This window comes from Tenrec ecaudatus, chromosome 4, assembly GCF_050624435.1.
Source record: "Tenrec ecaudatus isolate mTenEca1 chromosome 4, mTenEca1.hap1, whole genome shotgun sequence".
Classification (NCBI taxonomy): Eukaryota; Metazoa; Chordata; class Mammalia; order Afrosoricida; family Tenrecidae; genus Tenrec; species Tenrec ecaudatus.
In genome coordinates this window covers 159,092,803-159,114,845 of record NC_134533.1, presented here as the reverse complement: position 1 = coordinate 159,114,845, position 22,043 = coordinate 159,092,803, and the positions used below count along the sequence as shown (strand labels likewise).

Sequence of the window (22,043 nt, the reverse complement as noted above, 5' to 3'; positions counted from 1 at the left end):
TCTGGATTTCAGAACATTCAGGATGACAATTAACTAACCTGAACCTATAAGTTCATTTAGAAGTTAGATGTTATCATCCTCTTCCAATAAAGAGAGGCTGAGATCTTGTGGGAGTGTGTATCTTGGCCCAGAGCCTTTGCCTGATCTTCACCCACTCTAACTTCTCTAAGCACTGGTACTGGTATGCCACATGATTCCCAAGACCCCACTTTTGCCCACAAATCTAAGGTGGGTAAGAAGGACTCACAGGCTGGGATCTAAGAGGTGACTTATACCTATCTGAAAGCAATGAAGATCTCTATCATTTTGGGAAAGGGGGCTTTTAATAACTCTTGACAAGTAGTAGCATCAAAATTACTAAAATTTTCATCTGCAATGCATTGAGATTGGGCACAAATGGTGTGCAAAGTCCTGAGAGACTAAGTCAGTCTAAGTGTGATGATATTTTTTAGAATTAGGACCTGGGCTACTTCCTTGTAACTGCGTGAGTGGCCTTGAAAACTTTGCAAAGCGCACTGATGGCAACAGCCAAAGTGCCTGGCTGATCAAGGGAGTGGTGTGGGAGTGAGGCCGAAGCAGGAGAGTGTAGGCCACTGGGATTGTTTGTGGATCTGGAGCAGAGTGACCAGATAGATATTAGACCACTAAACAAGGACCTCTGGTTTAACACGGCTCTGCATGGAGGGGTGGGGGTATTCTGCATAGGTTGGGTTGTAAAAGGACCACCAATAGGCTGGGTGGGAAAGTCTTGATGGAGGGAAATTGAGAGAAAATTATTACTCTCTTCTGGGAATTTTCTTTCAGACAAAGTTGGAAATACTGAAAGAAAAAAACAAAGACTCGTGTCATCTGCAGGTCGAATTGCTTTGCTCACAGTAAGACATCTGCAAGTTAGAAGTGATGCAACACCCCTGCAGAAAATGCAAGGTTGGTGATGCTATTTCTCCTAGAAATACATTCCTCTCTTTGACAGAAAATGGGGAGTGTCTTTAGCATCACCTTTTTTTTCTCCAGAGGATAGGACCCATAATTGCCCCATGGAAGCAGCAGGGGGCTTTCTCCTCCTGTAGAGTCAGCCTCTCAGGAACTCACCGGGGCAGTTGCACCCTGACCTAGAGGGCCAGTAGAGTCCACAATGACTCAATGGCAGTAAGTTTGGTTTGAGTTTTCTTATTCTTCTTTGACCAGCACCTCAATTTCCTCCGCCCCAGCCCCACAGGTGCTATCCTTACCACTCAACATTGCTCTTCATGTGCATGAATCAAAACCATGGCCGGGGGCCCTGGATTTTTTTAGCTATAGCCACTTAACTGTGGACATTCAGGGCCACTCTGGGAATGCAGGCGGTGAAGGGAGTATTACAAAAAGCCCTGTCAGGCTTCAGAGTCAAAACTCAGGAAATTCCCAACCTCTGTCAGGCTTAACTTAAAAAAAATGATGAAGGAGATAATGATGGGGATAAGTAATATTTACTGGTTAATATCATGAACTAATAGTGCATATTAGTTCATGTTATGAACAATAGTAGGCACTGTTCAGTGAATGAACTCACATAAGGGACACACCACGGGCACACACTCATACGTGTAGACATGTCTTGTGTAGAAGTGCTCACCCTCTACATTCTAAGGGTGGGTTGCCACAAGGAGAGATCATTTCTAAGTGCGGCACTTGTTAGGTTCTGTGCAGTGAGACTCCATTTGGGTCTTGGAGGAGGGTGGAATTTGGACATTCTCTGAGACAGGAGCCTCTCTTTCCCCGAAGCAGAAGTTCTCTGAAAACAGTGCCTGCCTCTTCTCCCTGTCTCTTGTCACTCTGCTTCTGCAGCAAGTGCTTCCTAAACTCAGGAACTGCCTTCATCCTTTTCAGTGCCTCCATCCCAGTGGCTAGCAGATGGGTACTGGCTGCATGTGGAGGTCCCCAGTGTAACCGCCTTGACTGGATTCTATTTGCTCAACTGATTCAGGTTAAAACCAGACCTGTTATAACTGCGTTCATCAAGGCCGCAACTCAAACTTCCCCTCTCCCAACTGCAGAAGAGGGATCACCTTCCCGTGGGTCAGGACTCAGGAAGGACACACAGATGCCGGAGACAAGTAATAGCGAGATTAGCATATTAAAATATATTAATGAATAGCATGATAGAGATGATCGAGCATAGATAAACAAGTAGCAGCATAACGACTATCCACCACATAAAAATGTGTTATTAAGTAAAAGCTACTACAATTATTTTTATCTGGAAGAGAGAAGGCCATGACTGGGGAAGACAATGCCCTACAGTGCAGTCAATACAACGTCGGAAGAATCAGCCCAGGCCGGAGGGACTTCTGGCCCCCAGAGCTTTCATCAGAGCTTGCGTGGCAGCTGGCTAGGGCCCATGAGGGTTCTGGAAGCTGCAAGGGCACAACTACATTTGGGGACACCTGGTCTCTACCTAATATGGCCCTCATTCCCATGCTAGAAGCCTACATGCAGCTACAGGCACCAGATCAGTACCACTCTGTCTCCCTATCACCACCCCACCCCACCACCTACTGTCCCAGAGCTCCGTTTAGATCGGTTCTCAGGACATTTGCACTGTGTTTGATGTCTAGCTCCAGGGAGTTAGAAGACTCCTTGATGGGGCAGCTAAGGGGTTGGGAAAGTCTTGTAGAGAATGTGGTGCTATGAAGCCTTGAAGGGCTGTAACGTGTTTCTCATTGTTCAGAGAGATCTATACAGAAGATCCAGCCCAGATCCTGCCCCCTCCCTCCACATTTACTCGCCATCTTACCTCTCTGTGTAATTCCCACACACGAACCCATCTGCCAGACAAGGGTGCCTTTACAAGGGAATATCAGAAAGAGGAAATATCTTTCTGAGAAATGGTAGCATGGCACCCAGGAGAAGGTGCTGAAGACTCTCTGTCCTCTTTCCCCCAGGATCGCTCTTCATACTGAGTAAGAATTACTAGACAATAAGATAGATGGTTGATGATGCTTGGGGCTAGAAGTATTATCTATTCTCCAGAAATTGAAACAAGTGTTTTGTTTTTAACTCCACTGAAGTAAAAACAACCATGATCACTTTCTTCCTCTCTTTCTCACAGTTACATGGTCAAGTTTGCTATTAGAAACATACCTCAAATTGCATTGTGTAGATCATTTTCTCTTATTCCCCTTTAACACAAAATACTACCAAAAATACATGTAAGAAATTGCTGGGCCATAACAGTAACTTTGAAAATGCTTTGGGAATTACTAAGGGGGAAGACGAAGAAAAACAGTAACTTCTGAAAGTGATTGAGGCTATATCCTAGCATTGACCAAATGTCATTGAAGTAGTTTATTTTCCAAAATGAGTATATACATTTACATTAAAAGATAAAATTTTAAAAAGTAAAAAAATAAAAAGATAAAATCATGACTCATACAGAAAATAAACATAAGCTATTTCATCTAATTTATTCATCAACAAAGAAACCAGTATGGTATCAGAACTGGTTCAAAGGAAAATTCAAAGTGATACGTATACAGATTGGGAGCTGGATAAGAAATGCTGAAATCAGTTTACAAATAGAGGGTACTCTGGCCCAGACTCCTGTGAGGGGGCTGTCTTCAGCCCCGCACGGACCTGCACATCCTGATGCCCGAGGCCGCGGGCGCTTGAGCGCCAAGCTGGTGGTTGGTAGGTGCCATCGGTGTATTCTCACACCGCAACCCAATTCACAACGGAAACGATCCACTCTTCGGCCCTGCGCGTCCTCCCAACCACGTCCGTGGGAGTCCCTTCGTGTAGCCACGGTGCCGCTCTGTCTCCTTGATGGTCTTCCTCTTTATTGCCGGCTACTCTCATCTTTTTCCCGGGATGGGTCTCTCCTGAAAACAAGCCCAAATATGTCTGTCTCTGAGGGCGCAGGGGCAGACATGCCGCAGGATGATGGCTGAGGACAAAACCCTGGAGAAGACCCTCAATTAGACGGTGGAATGAAGGAGGGACGCCATGAAGAGATCAGCTCAAGAAACCGCGGAGGGCCTCTTCTGGAGCTCCTTGGTGCTGGGAAGGGTCCACCGTGTTCCCTGACCTCACGCAGTGACCTCAAGCTATGGCAGGACTTCCCTAAGAATGGTTGTGTGAATCACCTGCATCTGCGGTGGGGGTGGGGGCTTGCTTTAAAGACAGATTCCAGGGTCTTTAAGGGGATAATTGCAGAATTGTACTTATTAATAACTGCCTTTCATCCTGCCACTTAAGGTCGAAGCCATGGCCATTCTAGCTGCTCTTGTTGCCAGGGGAACCACTGTACTTGCTAAACACGCTTGATGCGGAGGAAACTTCCTGGAGGTGACGCAGCAGCTTCTGGCTCAGGATACCATCTGCAAATAAGAAACCAACACACGCACAGCAATGATCTGTCATTGCATCCGCCAAGTTCAACGTGGAGAAAGATTAGAATTATTGATAGGCAAATCAGAAAACCAGCAGAAATGTTGTTTATGAAGAATCCAAACCTCACCATTATCATCATCATTATATCAATCATTTCATCTCTCTCATTGTGTCAACTGCCTGTGGTGTATTTACATGCCCAAGTTAAAGAAATAAAGAAAAAGTTCTTTACCAAGGAGAGAGAATAACAAGGAGGTAAACGTAAAGCTAATAGTGATCATTTATAAATAGATGCAAAACTGGCATTTCCCAGTGGGGTGAGAAAGGTAATGATCAATTGTCCCTCCACCAGACAAAACTCATTTCCATGTTTATGGACAAAAAGAATTTGTACTGTTCTCAGTTATCTACACTCTAGAGTTGTGAGTAACTCAAATAAAACAAAGGAGGCGATAAAACAGGATGCATAAGACAGAACACTGAGTAATCTTGTTTTTGTCTCCCCCACCCAATTTTTAGTTCTTCACAAATTTTCTTATTAAGTGAGGAAGTTCAATTTTTGGGGGGTCCACAGTTTATATTTGTAACATCATTGAATTCAATTCGGACTCATATGGACCCTGGGGGGCAGAATACAACTTTTTCTTGGGGTTCCAGAGGTTGAAAATCTTTAAGGAAACAGATTGCTTCATCGTTCTCCCATGGAGCAACTGGTGGGTTCAAACTGCCACACTTTCAGTTAGCAGGGCAGTATGTCACCCACTGGGATACCAGAGCCCTTCTCATTCGCCATGAAGCCGTTATCGCCGAGTCAGTTCTGACAAAATGGAACTGTCCGGTAGGGTTTATGAGGCCATAATCTATGTAGAAGCAGACTACTGCGTCTTTCTGCAGTGAAGGGGATAGGTTCAAACCACTGACCTTTGGTTAGCATTCCAACCCTTAACCACTGCATCACCAAGGCTCCTGTCTCTAGTCATTAGGGAGATTGAACCCAAACCACAATGAGACATCATTTCACTTCCACTAAATCAAAATACTGCCATCTAGTCGATTCTGATTCATGGTGACCCTATAGAACGGGGGCTGGTGGTTTCAAACTGCTGACCTTGTGATTAGCAGTCTAATGCTTAACCACTACACCACCAGGGCTCCTTTTCACTTCCACTAAGAGGGCTAAAAGGAGACTAGTGGCATACTGAATTATTATTGTGCTGCTAACCACAAGGTCAGTAGTTCAAAACCACCAGTCGCTCTACAGAGCAAGGTGAGGCTGTCTTCTCCTATAAAGATTTGCAGTCTTGAAAATCCAAAGGAAAGAAGTTCTACTTGGTCCTATAGGGTTGCTATGAGTCAAAACCAACTAAAAGTCAGCAGTTTGGATTTTCTGGCTTTTGCTTTGGTTTAAGATGACTGAAGGAGCACTGGTGGCCTTCTCAGGTAAGCACTGCACTGCTAATGGAAAGGTCCACGGTTCAAACTTGCCAGATGCTCTGCAGGAGAAAGAGAAATCGAAAACAAGTCGATGGCAGTGTACTTTATTTTTTTAGGATGGCTAAGATAAACTAAATTACTATTTTAAAATGACAAATGTTGGCAAGGATGTGGCAAAATGGAAACCTTCATCCACTGGTGGAGGGCATGCAAAATTCTAAAGCCACAGCTATTTGGTGGCCCCTCAAAAAATGAAACACAGAGCTACCATATGACCCAGCAATTCCGCTGGTAGAGATATGCCCAAGAGACCTGAATGCAGTGATACATACAGAGATATGTACGCCGATTCATAGGACCAACCACAGTAGCCACATGTAGAAACATCCCAAATGACCACCAACAGATGAATGGATAAGAGAAATGAGGTATCGGCCATGTAATACTACTCCATCAGAAAGAGAAGTGAAGGCTTGATGCGTGATGTGTGCCACACTGTGGATGAACCTTGAAAACACTATCCTGAATAAAATAAGTCAATCACAAAAGGGTGAACTGTGTGATCTCACCAACAACGAAAGACCTGGACTAGGCAAGTGTCTTGAGATGACAGTGGAATAGTTATTGCCAGGGATGCCAAGGGATGGAGAAGAGAAGCAGTAATAATTTGGGTTAGAATTAAGGTTGTTTTGGTATGGGATGAACATTTTGGATGTTGGTAATGGCTGTAAACATGATTGCTGTAATTGGTCTAATTGAAATATATTGAAATAGTGAATATTGTATTACCCATATTTTTACAATACAAATAATTTGATACTTCTGATACTGAAAAACTGAGGACCGAAGAAATGGACAGTTTCCATGGAATGTACAGGAAAATTGACAGAAGGCACAGGCCACTATGAGATATACGCTAAAACAGATGAGAAAGAAGTAATGTAGTGACATAGGGACCAGGACGTTGCTTTGATTCCACTTTGTGATGAAACCACCTGCAAGCCACAAACTAGCCCAGAGTTTATCTCATGCAAAGAATTGAACTTTAGGCAATTCCTCTTACTTCTTGAGAGTTAATCCTAGGATTTTAGAATTTCATAAGTAGAGTTAAAACTTCCTTCCTATACCTAAGGACTTATGCACATAAGTGAGGGGCTGGTCAAGCCAAAGAGACCATCTGGTCACTTGATGTCAGCTTCTCTCAGGAAGGAGAGCATGAACCAATCATGCTAAGATTAACAACAACAACAACAACAGAATAGTAAACCCACTATCATAGAGTTGATTCTGACTCCTAGTGACAGTATAGGGCAGAGTAAAACTGCCCCATAGGGTTTCCAAGTCCGGAAATATTACGGAAGCAGACTGCCACATCTTTCTCCAGTAGAGTAGCTGGTGGGTTTGACCCAATAGGTAATGATCTACTCTATGTTCTCCTTTAAACTCTATTATATCTAGCTGAAGATGAGTCTCCCTGAAAAGAGAGGTCTCACCATACAGCTTGGAAGCAACAAAGCCCACATGAAAGAAGCACACCAGTCTGTGTGATTACAAGGTGCAAAAGGATCAGTTATCAGGCATCAAAGAACAAAAAAATCATATCATTGTGTGCTCACCTCTGCAATACAATCACTGGAAACAAATGGGTGCATACGCAAATATGGTGAAGAAAACTGATGGTGCCCGGCTATCAAAAAATATAGTGTCTGGTCTCTTAAAGGCTTGAAGGTAAACAAGCGGCCATGTAGCTCGGAAGCAACAAAACCCACATGTAAGAAGCACACTACTTGTGTGACCACGAGGTATGGAAGAGATGAGGCATCAGACATCAAAAAATCATATCATTGTGAATGAGGGGGAGTGCGGAGTGGGGACCCAAAGTCCATCTGTAAGCAACTGGACATCCCCTTATGGAAGGGTCGTGGGTAGGAGACGAGCCAGTCAGGGTGCAGTGTAGCAACCGTGACGCATACAACTTTCCTCTAGTTCCTAAATGCTTCCTCCCCACCCACTATCATGATCCCAATACTACCTTACACATCTGGTTAGACCAGAGGATGTACACTGGTACAGATAGGAACTGGAAGCACATGGAATCTAGGGCAGATGATCCCTTCAGGACCAGTGGTGTGAGTGGAGATACTGGGAGGGTAGAGAGAGGGTGGGTTGGAAAGAGGGAACCGATTACAAGGATCTACATGTGGCCTCCTCCCTGGGGGATGGACAACAGAAAAGGGGGTGAAGGGAGACGTCGGACAGGGCAAGATATGACAAAATAATAATTTATAAATTATTGAGGACTCATGAGGGAGGGGGCAGCAGTGAGGGAGGAGAAAAAGGAGGACCTGATGCCAAGGGCTTAAGTGGAGAGCAAATGTTTTGAAAATGATGAGGGCAATGAATATACACATGTGCTTTACACAATTGATGTATGTATGGATTGTGATGAGTTGTATGAGATCCTAATAAAATGATTAAAATATATATGACAAAATAATAATTTATAAATTATCAACGGTTCATCAAGGGGGGAGGGATGGGGACAAAATGAGGAGCTGATGTCACGGGCTTAGGTGGAGAGCAAATTTTTGAGAATGATGAGGGTAATGAATGTACAAATGTGCTTTATACAATTGATGTATATATGGATTGTGATAAGAGTTGTATGAGCCCCCAATAAAATGATTTTTTTTTAAAGAGAGAGATCTCCCTACATGCATACAAATTAACTGCTGGAATAAACCCTACACACTTTACTTATCTGGGGGCTTTGATTATTTTGATTCAAAATTATGAGGAGTCCTAGTTTTGGTACTGGGGTCTGTAATTCATTAGCTATAAATATATGCATGACAAGGAAAAGAAAAACCACTGCAAGAACATTCGATTTTCAGAACTAGATGGTGCCCTGATACCAGGTGCGACCTCTCTCAAAGGGATCACATTAAAAGGTGCTGAAAAATATGGAGCAAAGCTAAGAATCATAAAAACCTCCCGGGTTTACTGGTCAGCTAGAGATTGGTGGAACCCCTGGGATGATGGCCCTAGTCACCCTCCAGTCCTCAAAAAAAAATTTTTTTAAACAAAATACATACTAACATTTGTCACTCTTGCTGCTTTGCATATGATTGTTTATGTGTATACTATTGCAGACTATAACTGCTGGATGTATCAGTGCTGGGATTGCCAAATAAAGTAACAGGATGCCCATTACAATTTAAATTTTAGCTACTTTCTTCTTAGATCAAGTCGGTGTCAAATATTTTTCAAAGAAAATCAATGGTTGTTGGTAGGCAAATAATTATTTGTCTTGTACTTGACTAGGTCAAATCAAGGAAAGAACTGAAAGTTTCAGCCTGTATAATATGGTGAATAAGGTGACTCTTATTTTCAATTTTACCTTTAATACCTCTTCAAGACCAGGCAAAGTAATACGCATAGCTATTGCCTACATTTCTGCATGGGCTCAGACTGGAGACATGGCTCAGACTGACGACAGTTAAAATTTCTCCTGGAGCAGGACTGATGAGCCTCTGAAGACATATAACTTTCTTATTTTCTTATATCATCGGGGGAGATTCCATTACCATACTCATTCCCAGCATCATTCTGGCCATCAAAAGACACACCCCTCTCTTTGAATCTCCAACCAGCATACCTCACACAAACAAGGGCATCCCATGGAAAATTGGAGAACATGCCACATTTTCTTCACTATTGCCTTATGCATCATTGATCTTCCTGGGCAGGGTCCTCACATCACCCTTGGCTTGTGCAACACCCAGTTTGTTAGTTCCGCCCAGTCTGTAACGCAGAGGGAAAGGGCCATATGCAGGGCAAAAAGACCAGCTCACACAACGCTGAGTAAGACCACTGTCGTGCGAATACAGGAGCGAGCCAAGTGCTGGAGAAGTGGCAGAGGCAAAGTCAATAGCTTCAGGTGTAGTGAAACGACATAGTTAAGAGAGAGGAGAAATGAATAGAAGTAGGAATTGAGAATGAGGCCCAGGCTTCTGGCTTTTGTCGCTGAATGGATGGTGGGGCCATCAGTAGGCTACAGGAGAGGAGACATAGGTTGGGCTTATATGTAACAGCTGAAGGTCATTATCATTCAGGGGGATATGAATTTTACTATCTTTCCCTTTCTGAATCTTCTTTTTTAATGAACTGATACTAATCCCAACAGAGTCTCCGATCAGGCTGAGATAAACCGAGGCCTTACGATGAGTACCTGCGGTCCCAACCCAAAGGAAATAAACTTGAATTGCCCTACTTGGCCTTGCTGAGGGGGAAATGTGTGATTTCCCGTCAGGTCTCTGGATAGACTAAAAATACATAGCTTGAAGATCTTTCATGTGCTTGACACAGGGTTGGCATCCTACAAATTCTGGCTGAAAATAAATGAATAACGATTTTTCAGTATTTCATTTTGCTCTGTTGTGCAACTCTAATATCTTCTAAGAACTCTTTTTGTTCAGCATCACCTGCTAACCAACACCAAATGATTGTGACTGAGTGTGGGATTTCCAACAATTCCCTGTCAGTTTTCCAAGGAATACGGAAGACAGCTACTGGTATTTGGCCAGCTGATTGGAAAAGATTCATATGTATGCCCATTTCAAAGAAAGGTGACCCAACAGAATGAAGAAATGATCACACAATAACATTATCATACACAAGTAAAATTTTGCTGATGATAAATTAAAAATGGGTGTAATATTACATCAATAGGGAAATGTCAGAAACTCAAGCCTGGCTACCATTGCTGACATCAGATCAGAATCTGGATTGAAAGCAGAAGCTAACTGAAAGATGTTTACCTGTGTGGATCATAACAAACTATGCATAGCATTGAGAAGAATTCTAGAACTCTTCCCTGTGCACACGTGGAACCTGTCCGTGGACCACACGACAGCCGTTTAAACAGTACAAGGAAATAATGCCTAGTTTCAAATCAGGAAAGGTGTGCATCATGGCTGTGTTCTTTTACCACCTTTTCTCAATCTGTATGCTGAACAAAGAATCTGAGACACTGGACCACAAGCAGAAGTACATGGCACCAGGATTGGAGGAAGACTCACAGACAACTTGCGATATGGAGGCGACACCACTCTTCTTGCTGAGGGTCAAGAGGATTTGACACACTTCAGTGCCTGCAGCGTTCAGTACAGATTTACATCTCAGCATGAGAAAACAAAAATTCTCACAACTACACCAGTAAACAACATCACACTAAATGGAGAAAAGACTGAAGTTGTCAAGGATTTCATTTTACATGGATCCACAATGAATGCCCATGGAAACAGCAGTCCATAAAATCAAACAAAATACGGCACCGGGCAAATCTGCTACCTAAGACTTCTTGTCTGCTAAATATGTTCTTAAATGCTTCATTCTAAAGATGTTATATTATGATCCCCAAATTCTTTTTTGGGTAATGATTTAACAATTTTTTAAAAATCGCTAGAATCCTTGGAAAGAAAATGTTTGACAGTATCCTTTTAGGCACAGAGAATATTTTTACACTATTTTTTCCTAATCCAAAATATTTTTTCATATAAAATAGCCCGCTTTATTTTGTAAACACATCTTATGAAACACTTTTTAAATAATTAGACTTTTTGTTGTGACAATTAGATACGCACACTAAATGATAAAATGTCAGAGGTGGAAAGCAGACTGAACCCATTACACTCCTTCTACCAGCTGGGAACAGATAGATGGGACATCAGACCTCCACTCCCCAAATTCATACGCAGTGAGCTCTAACGCAGCAGTACTGCTTTGTTCTTCTGGTCTTGAAAGGTTTCTGCCTTTGACCACGCACAGTGCTATCACTTTTCTATCACTGGTGTTAGTGGAAACTATTTTGCTTTGCTTTTCTGACTTTATAGAGGCTCTGGATTTTGCAGGCTTTACTGGATTTACATTTTAACTGTGGCTGGGGAAATACACAAGAAACATGAATACATCATGTATCAAAGTGATAATAATTTAACATAAAATAGCACATTTGTGTGGTTCCTTTACACTGGAGTCCCTGTCCATTGGATGAAAAACTCCTGCTCTGTTCCCCTGCACCCCACTCCAAAAACACACTACCATTGAGTGGATTTCGACTCACAGCAACCGTATAGGGTGGAACAGAAGTGCTTCCAGACTTTATTAATGAAGACAGCCTCATCTCCCACCGCACCCCGCATCCATTGGATGAGGAGGTATAAATTCATCTAGAATAGTTTATTGCCTAATTATGTGGTCTGCAAGGTTCTCTGGGCAAGCTGTAAAAGTTTACTGACTCCTTTATTAATAAGTAAATGGTTTGACACGTATTTATTTTATATTTGCACATATGCAAGACCCAAAACAAAACAACCAACCAACCCAACTTATGCCAATTGCGACTCATGGCGAACCTATAGGGCGGTGAAGGAGAGCTCCAGACGGCCTCCACGGCAGTAATCTGGGAGGAAGTCAAAGTCAACGGTCAGATCTTGCTTTCCCAGAGGGGCCAGGGGCGCTGGCTATTAATAGTCAGCAGTTTAACCACGGCACCACCAGGGTCCTTGTACCTATACGTGAGAGTTGCCGATTTTAATAATGACCCTTTGGCGGATGGAATGGGTAGAAGCGTGAAAGGGAAATGGGGACAGAGGCAGCAGGTGTACACAACTTTATATACGCGCTTCCATTTCTCCTGCTGGAGGCAGCGCCTAGGCGGCTCCGGGAGAACTGCCCAGCTCTCGCAGCAAGCAGTTCCAGAGCAGCAGCCGGAAAATCCTGACTGACTTCCCTCCGCACTCACAGCGGGGCCACGCTTAAAGAGCCTCACTTAAAGCAGGCAGGAAGCCTCCCTTTCTCTCGCGGCTAGCAGCCCAATGGCGACCCCAGTACTTCACCAGGCTCGAAACTTCCGGAAGTAGGCCAGGATCACCCACCGCCGCAGGGCAGGGGACAGCGCTGCACGCGAGCCCACCCGAAGGCCCAATCGCCAACCAGCTTCCGGGATCCGTGCGGGGCGTGCGCAGTGACGTAAGCGCGCAGCCCACCCCCGGGAGGGCGGGGCGCCAGCGTGCGGCGTCGCCGGGGGAGGAGGCGGCGCGCTGCCTCCCTGGGTCGGACTCGCGTGTCGCGGCAGGTGGAGGCTGTGGGGTGGCGGGAGGGGAGGTGCCGTCGGTGCGCGGCGCTGGCCCGCCTTTTCCGGCCGCAGGAAGAGTGGGGTGGGGGTGGGGACGTGACGTCACTGAGCTGCGCGAGCCGGTTGGGAGCCATGACCCTCACATCTCTTGGGTTACCGGCCTGGACTGTAAGCGATTCACAGGTGGAGTCCACCAGCTGCTCCGCGGGAGAAAGATGCGGCTGTCTGCGCCTGTAACGGTTTATGGCCTTGGGAACCCTCGGGGGACAGTTCTGTTTTGTCCAGTAGAATAGACGCTCTGGATGGCAGTGGCCCCCGAAGGTGAGAAAGCAGTTGAACTTGATGTGCTCTTTCTTGGTAGGCTCTCAATGGGTGATGTGCACTGTGCAAACCACCGCAAGGTCGTGAGTTCCAAACCAGCCGTTTTAGGGGAGAAAACGGAAGCTTTGTACTCCCATAGAGTGACAGTCTTAGAAATTCACAGGGGTAGGTCGACCCAGGCCTACAGGGTTGCTGTGCGTGGGTATCGGAATCGACTTGGTGGCAGTGAATGTTGTTGGAGATTTTGGGGAAGGCATCCTCAGTCCTCATCTCGCAATTCTCAGGTGGGGGCAGGCGGTCGTGGGATGCCCTCTAGCCAGCTCCTACTCTTAGTCGGTATAACTGTGCATACATCTTCATGGGCTGTAATCGGGACAGGTCTTTCTCTAGGTCTTTCTCCCGCGGAGCCACCGGTGGGTTACGGATCCCTGACCCTTTCAGCAAAACGCTTGCTCAATCACCCTTCCTCGGCTCCCGCTAGGTGGTGGTCGCCTTTTAAAATGGAACACAGCCGGAGAGATGAGGTAACTTGCACAAGATTACTTAACAGCTGAAGTGTAGATGTATCAGAAATCAATTCTCTTCCCTATAAAAGGCACATAATGACTTCAAGGGAATGTTTTGAAGATTGAATGAATTGCATATAAAGATCTCAAACCCCACCACCATCATGATGGAGAAAGTCTTTCATTTAGGTTTTTGGGACTGTAAATATTAACAGTATTTTCTTTCTCCCTCTGAGAGGCTAGTGGGTTTGAACCACTGACCCTGGAGTTAACAGCCCAGTGTTTAACCCACTGTGCTACCAGGGCTCCTTGTAAAACACTGTACATATCCCTAAAGCACCTCCATATCTCCTCGCCTATGGCTTGTCCACCCCAGAGCAGGGAACAATTCTCCTTGTTAGTTGGGTCCCCAAGGCTGCCACTCAAAGGAGAAACTGTCTACTAAACCACAGGCCTGCCGCCAAGACAGCAGCTTTCAGTGAGCAAAACGTACCTCCACCTCACCAGGTGCCAAGAATCGAGGTCAAAATACGTGTGTTTACCAAGAACATATCTAGGCACACACAATCTATGCCTTCTCATGTGTTAGAGCTATTGGTCTCACCCTTCTGCACTGGCCCACATTAAAACTCCTGTAGTCCAAATGACTTGATGACTCTGACTCCTGGCTCCTGTTCCTTCCCTGTTGTCTACTTCCACTAGATAAAGGTCTCATCTAGATAAGACGTCTAATTTACTCCCTCAGATTGATTCACTTCTTCAATGAATAAATATTTATGGATGCCTACTAATCGTTTGTTTCACCTCTTCCCAGGACATGACGGGATTCTGCTTTCTGACTAAGAAATCAAGGAGAAGATGTTGGAAGGCTTTGCTTTTCTCAGAAAATCCAGGCTTTAGGATGGAGATAGGACACTATCAGTTTCCCTTTGAATTCTGATCAACAGGCCAGGTCTTTCTCTCTGCTGCTTTAGCAAGTAGTTCTTTATTAAAAAAATCATTTTATTGGGGGCTCATACAACTCTATCACAATCCATACCTGCATCAATTGTGTAAAGCACATTTGTACACTCGTTACCCTCATTATTTTCAAAACATTTGTTCTCCACATAAACCCCTGGCATCAGCTCTTTTTGTCCCTCCCTCCCTGCTTCCCCCTCCCTCATGGACCCTTGATAATTTATAAATTATTATTTTGTCATATCTTACACGGTCCAATGTCTCCCTTCACCCACTTTTCTCTTGTCCATCCCCCAGGGAGGAGGTTATATGTAGATCCTTATAATCGGTTCCCCCTCTCTACCCCACCCTCTCTCTACCCTCTCAGTATCATTGCTTTCACCACTGGTCCTGAAGGGATCATCCGTCCTGGATTCCCTGTGTTTCCAGTTCCTATCTGTACCAGTGTAGATGCTCTGGTATAGCCAGATTTGTAAGGTAGAATTGGGATCATGATAGTGAGTGGGAAGGGAGCATTTAGGAACTACAGGAAAGTTGTATGTTTCATCATTGCTGCAGTGCACCCTGACTGGCTCGTCTCATCCCAAGACCCTTCCGTAAGGGTATGTCCAGTTGCCTACAGATGGGCTTTGGGTCCCCACTCCACACTCCCCCTCATTCATAATGATATTATTTTTTTTGTTCTTTGATGCCTGATACCTCATCCCTGCGACCCCACATGATCACACAGGCTGGTGTTCTGATATAATTTGTAGCCACACAAGAAAAGATTAAATAATTCAAGGTCAGAAAACTTGTAATCTGACTCCTATTGGACTTGTAAATGGTGATTTTCAGCTTTGGAGAGAAAGGCAAAAAACATACTAAAGTGAGGATCTCGAAGCTTTTCTTCTGTGACCAAACCTTTCCATGTCCATGTGTGCACATTGGTACCTTAGTGGTTACTTGTTGGGCTGCTAACCACAGAGTCAGCAGGTTGAAACCACCAGCCACTCAATAGGAGAGAGATGAGGCTTTTTACTGCCGTGAAGACTTAGTCTCAGAAACCCACCAGGCAGTTCTACCCTGTCTTATAGGGTTGCTATGAGTTGGAATTGACTTGATTGCAGTGACAGTGGGTTTTGTTGATGTTTTTAAAATTAATTCTAGACATTAGATAGAGCCAAAAGAAATTTCAGGAAATCATGCTGCCTTGCTCCCAGGGTCAGTTATTAATAATAACTAACTACATTGCAACAATGAAAGGAACCAAGTCTCCCTGGAAAAACAGTTCATTTCAAGCCTGTGGTAGCCAGGCAGAAAAAAAGAACACTGTGAACCTGAAAGATTCCATTGTGTCCCAAAGCAAGTAAGTACAGGGAAAATGTGGAACACTGCATATTTATGGAAAGTGTAAACAGAAATGGATTCTAAAAGTACTGGTTAAAACACACATTCCTGGGCCCTGCCCCTCAGAGATTCTGATTCTTAAGTCTGGAGTGCGGATTAAGAATGTATAGTCTTTTTTTTGGGGGGGGGGTTGAGCTGATGCCAAGGGCTCAAGTAGAAAGCAAATGTATTGAGAATGATGATGGCAACAAATGAACAAATGTGCTTGACACAATGGATGTATGTGTGGATTTTGATAAGAATTGTACGAGCCCCGAATAAAATGATTTTAAAAGAACGTACAGTTTGAAGCAGCTTGCTGGTGATGCTAATGATGTTGATGGTGGACCTCAGTGTGAGTAGCACTGTGTTACAAGACTTCAATCTGAGAAAGTATCAGTGGACCCAGAGAGAGTGGGAGGGGAAGGGGACAGTGGGAGGGAGAGAAGATGAAGAAGGAAGAGAAAGGGAGAGATTGGGGAAAAAGGGGTGAAGAAAGTTGTTTGTTTTTTTAAAACAGAAGAATGCCAGCTAAGACGTGTGCAAGGAAGCATAGATTTAGGAAATCACTGTTTTGCAGTTCCCAGTACGGTACTGTTACCAGGAAAGGATCATCGATTGAGTGAACAACTGTGGTGGAATAAAATACTCACATGGTCTCATACCTCTTCAAATTACTTAGTAAGAACAGAAGGAAAGTTTGTACCGTACGTATATACTCGTGAATAAGCCAAGTTTTTCAGCATATTTTTAATGCAGTTTTGTGATAAAATTAGGTGCCTCTGCTGATAGGCAGATAGGCTTATACTGAAGTATATACGCTATTTTTTCTTTGGAGAAATAATATTAAACTCATATAGAAATGATCAAATTTAACATCTCCAATAATGGGGGAGGATATGTGTCCCCTAATGGATACAGTAGGGAGTAAACCATCTGGGGAAAATTCTTACCCCCAAAGTTTAATCTGAATCCAACTCTATAGAAACTAACAGTCAAATCAAAATTGTGGGACTTACTGCAAAACATCTCATCTAGATTCTTCAAAGATTTTCTAGGCTGTGCAAAACCAGGGAAATATTAAAAGTGGATAACAATCCAAGGCAAAAAGATCCTGGGGCAAACACATCCTGTCAGTGATAATTGGGGAGGGGGGGGCAACATTTGAATTTGCTTATGGACTGTGTAGGGACCCTGGTGATAGAGTGGGTTACGTGTTATGTGCTAACGACAAAGGAGCAGTTTGAAACCAGCAACTCTGCAGGAAAATGAAGAGGCTTCTCACTCCTATAAAGAGTGAGGGTCTCAGACCCACAGCGGCCGTTCTGCTCTGTCCTACAGGGCCGATATGAGTCAGAGCGGACTGATGGCCGTGGTTGGTTTTGCGTATGGACTGTCAGTTGTCCGTAGAGTCCATCAAGTTGGCTCGCACTCATAGCGACCTTCTCAATAACAGAGTGAAAGCCCACTTGGTCTGGCGTCATCTTTGTGGTCTTCTTGGTATGGTTTGAGTCATTGTTTTGACATGTGTCAATCTCTCCCTCTTCTTTTTTTTTTTTTGCTGACCTCCCCAATTTACAGACCATGGTATATTTTCTAGAGGTTGGTCTTCCCTGGTGGCATCAGTTTTTCCCTTGCTGACGTTTTGCCATCCTTGCTTGAATGTAGCAGTCTGGGTATATTTCTTGTAAGCCTGATTTGTTGCTACTTGTAGGCCACAGTACATCCAAAATTCATCACCAACACCACAGGTGTGATGTATTAATTCTTCTGTCTTTCATTGCCCAGTTTGAAAATGGAGAAGAATTGACGCATTCAAGCTATCATATGACAGTGTTTAAAATTTTACATGGGATAATGGTACTATTACATAAAGGAATGCCTGTTCTAAGAACGAAGCTGTCCAGGGCTCAGATCATTCATTCTACAATTATCTTTAATACCCTGGGCACCATTCTAGGATATAACAGTGAGCAAGACAGACAAATCCCTGCTCCCATGCAACTTACCTTCTAGGGGGAGGAGGGGGGAATAAACAAGGGGATGAGTAAATAATATCTTTTGAATCCATGTTAAATGCTATGAAACAATAATCAAGCAGCGTAAGGAGTAGACAGTGGTAGGGGTGGCAGCACTCATTCTGACATGGATTAAGGGAAATCCTCTCTATATTGAGCTGGTTTGGAGGTGAATCATTTGAAGAGCTGAGGAAAGTGTACTCCAAGCTCAGGGAAAAGCAAGTTTGAGGTCCGTAAGGCATGAGTGTGGGAGAGATAAGGACCAGGAAGCACGTGGGCAGAGCCTCGCCAACCTAGTTGAGAAGCCAGTGAAGGGTTTTAAGGCAGGGGAATGATGTGATTTCTTCATGGTTAGAAGACCCCTCCAGGCGCCATTGTGTGCTGAGAGGCAAGCACTTACCATATACACTCGAATATACGCCGACCCAAGTATAAGCCGAGATACCTAATTCTTACCTGGGAAACCAGAAAAACTGATTGACTTGAGTATAAGCCTAGGGTGGGAAATGCAGGGTGTGAATTAACAGAGACCAGAGGGGAGAGGAGCGTAGCCACAGACACATCCTTACCAGTTCAGCTGCCAGCGTAAGTGAATCACTGCGAATCGGAGCCATCCATGTCATAGGATGGCTCTGATTGGTTAGATGTGAGTAAACAAACATTCAAAGCCCTGCAGTGTCAGTGGGGCTTTGAATGTGAACAGTGGAGGAAGGGCAATCACCAGCGAGATGTTACACCTCGCTGGGGTACAACTGACCCGTGTAGAAGCTGAACCCCAGTTTTTCAGCACAGTTTTTGTGCTGAAAAACTCAGCTTATACACGACGAGTATACACGGTAGTTTATGTTTGGGGACTTAATAAAAAAATTACATGAAATCTTCACATTCCTTTCCCTATTTATATTGAATCTTGGTCTGTCTCAATGAGGTCACACTTTGATGAAATGTGGAAAATAAATGAACCATCAAGATGTCCGTGTATCTGCAGCAAAATGGAGGGACAAACATACAATGGCAGCCACAGAAGGGATCGCTACTAGCTTGCAACATAATAGTGCATTTCTATAGTGGTCATTCCAGCCAATATTACGGTAGGTAAGAATTGATGGAGCCCTGGTGGTGCTGCCAGGAAAGCGCTGGACTGCTCAACCAAAGGCCAGTGACTGAAACCCACCAGACCCATTGGCAGTGGGTTTGCAGTGCTGGTGGTAGTGTGAGAAGTCAGATGAGAGGGGATGTTGAAGGGAGAGCTTTGGGAGTCGCTGAGGGATGTAAATATCATGGGAAATGGAGCCTATCGCCTACGTGTGTGCTACAAGGAACACCTGGGCGTATAAATAGCTGAATGGGAAATTAATGTGCTCTGTAAACTCTCATCAAAATGAGTGTCAAAACAGAAACACCCTGTCCCATATTCTCATTTGGTTTCTAGACACAAAGAGATTTAATGTTAAAATCTGCAAATGGTAATATTTGTATATTTTGTTAGTTATTTTGAATCTTGACAATCAGAGGACTAGGTTCAGCAACTGCATAGCAAGCATAAATTTAAATTTGATAATATTTGTTATACCCCTTCATGAGAGTTCATGAGAACAAAATGAATGTTGGCGAGAATACTTCATATATGGTAAAGTCATCTCATACCTGTCTTGTCTATTTCTGGGGCATTTTCCAGGCAGTGTGCTCACTGTGCTTGAAGAAATTTAGTTGATGGGCAGTCAAAAATGTTAAAATTTGTTGGGCCCAGGATCCCAATGACATTATACCCCAAGTGATGTTACAATGCTCAGTACCAAGGGGAAGTGCTCCCACAAACAAGCATAGGGCTGTCTCCCATTGAATGGTCCTGCTCTCCTTGTTTTGCTAGAACTCAATTTGTTCATCAGAATACAGGAATAGTAAAATGTCTGTTTAAACTGAAAAAGTCATTTTAGTTTATGTCAGGCAGTAAATGCCCTTTTTTTCCTTGTCCTCCTTTAGGGGTGGTTTTTCTTTTTTCGCCACTTGGGGATGCCTAGAAGTTAAGTAGAAATATTTAACTGAGATTTAAATCTTCAGTCAAGGAGCATTTCAGCAGCACCATGCTTTTGGATGCGACCAGGTTCATGACAGCAAGCCGTTTTGATCAACTAAAAGCGATGCCTTGTCAAATGACTTGAATAGATCTTTCTCCAAAGAAGATACATCCACGACCAACAAGCACACCCCTAGGCACACAACATCCTTCGCATTAGGGAAATACACATTAAAACCATAATAAGGGACTACTGCATAACCATTATCATGGCATTTGTAATAAGAAGGCAGCTGAGCATTACCAAAAAGAACACGTATGGTGAGGATGTGGCGAAATTAGAACCTTCCTGTTTGGATTGAATTGTGTTCCTCAAAAGTATGTGTTGGAGTCTTAAGATCAATGCATGTGGATGCAGTCCCATTAAGGAATAGAGGCTTTATCGTGTGGGGTGTGTCTTAAATATGTCATATGTCAAGTCATAAAAAAAGCTGAGAAGCAAACATAAAGAGGGGAAGATACAGACCCCATGGAGACCCCCATCCCTAAGGAACCACAGACATAGAAGTCAGCACCCAGACCTGATGGATGATGGGACTTGCCATAGAGCCACTGCCCTGGATTTGGACTTCTTGACTTTTGATCAAACTCTGAGAAAATAAAAATCACTTCTGTTTTAAAAATCATTTTATTGGGGGCTCGTACAACTCATCACAATCCATGCATACATCCATTGTGTCAAGCACTTTTGTACATTTGTTGCCATCGTCATTCTCAAAACATTTGCTTTCTACTTGAGCTCTTGGTATCAGCTCCTCATTTTTTCCCCTCTCCTTGCTCTGTCCTCCCCCAAAACGCACTTCTTTAAAACTACTCACTGGTGGTTTTATACCAGCCCTAAGCAACTAAGACACTTCCCATATTTGGTGGGATTTTAAAATGGTGCAGCCAAATATTATTTTGGCAGCACCTCAAAAATTTGCACTTGCAATGATATTATTCAGCAGTTCCACTTCTAGGTTATATGCCCAAAGAATTGAGAGAAGGAACTCAAAACAGTTATCTGTCCACCAAAGTTCACCGCAGCATCGTTCAATAGACAATGGAAGAGTAAAATGTAGACGTTCAGTGGAATACTTTTTAGCCAGAAAGAGAAATGAAGTTTTGATACATTATGAGAACATGGATAAGTCTTGAAAACAGTATGCTACTTGAAATAAGCCAAATGAAAAAGAACAAGTATTGTATGATGACATTTATGTCCAATATCTGGAATAGTCAAATGCACAGAGACAAAAGATAACCAGTAGTTAACAAGTCTTTGGTTATGGAGAAATAGAGTTATTGCTAGATGGGCATAGAGTATCTGTTTGTTGTTGTTAACTGCCATCCCATAGTTGGTTCAGACCCAGAGTGACTTTACACACAACATGGTAAAACCCTGCACGGTCTTGTGCCATCCTCACAATTGCTCTTAAGCTTAGCCCATTGTTGCAGCCACTGTGTCAATTCATCTTGTTGAGGGCCCTCTTCCTGGTTGCCCCTCCACGTTACCAAACACGATACCCTTCTCCAAGGACTGGTCTCTCCTCACAACATGCCCAAAGTATGTAAGAAGTCTCACCATCATTGCCTCTAAGGAACATTTTAGTGGTATTTCTTCCAAGATAGATTGGTATTTACAATATTCTCCAGCATCCAACAATTCAAATGCACCAAATCTTCAGTCTTCTTAATTCAATATCCAACTTTCACATGTCTATGTCAGCTGGAAATACCATGGCTTGGGTCAGGCCCACCTTCCTCCTCACAGTAACATTCTGGCTCTTCAATACTCTAAAGAGGTCTTGGGCAGCAGGCTTACCTAATGCCACTGGTCTTTGGATCTCTCTCTCTTTAAGTTGTTTTAT

General features: G+C 43.7%; 1 long non-coding RNA gene across 1 annotated transcript; it reads left to right on the top strand.

Moving 5' to 3' along the window:
* The first annotated feature begins 13,064 nt into the window (after positions 1–13,064).
* Positions 13,065–16,503, top strand: LOC142445298 (uncharacterized). The gene is made up of 3 exons (XR_012784005.1): positions 13,065–13,264; positions 13,655–13,788; positions 14,585–16,503. It is a non-coding gene; the product is annotated as an uncharacterized LOC142445298 (long non-coding RNA).
* The last annotated feature ends 5,540 nt before the right edge of the window (positions 16,504–22,043 follow it).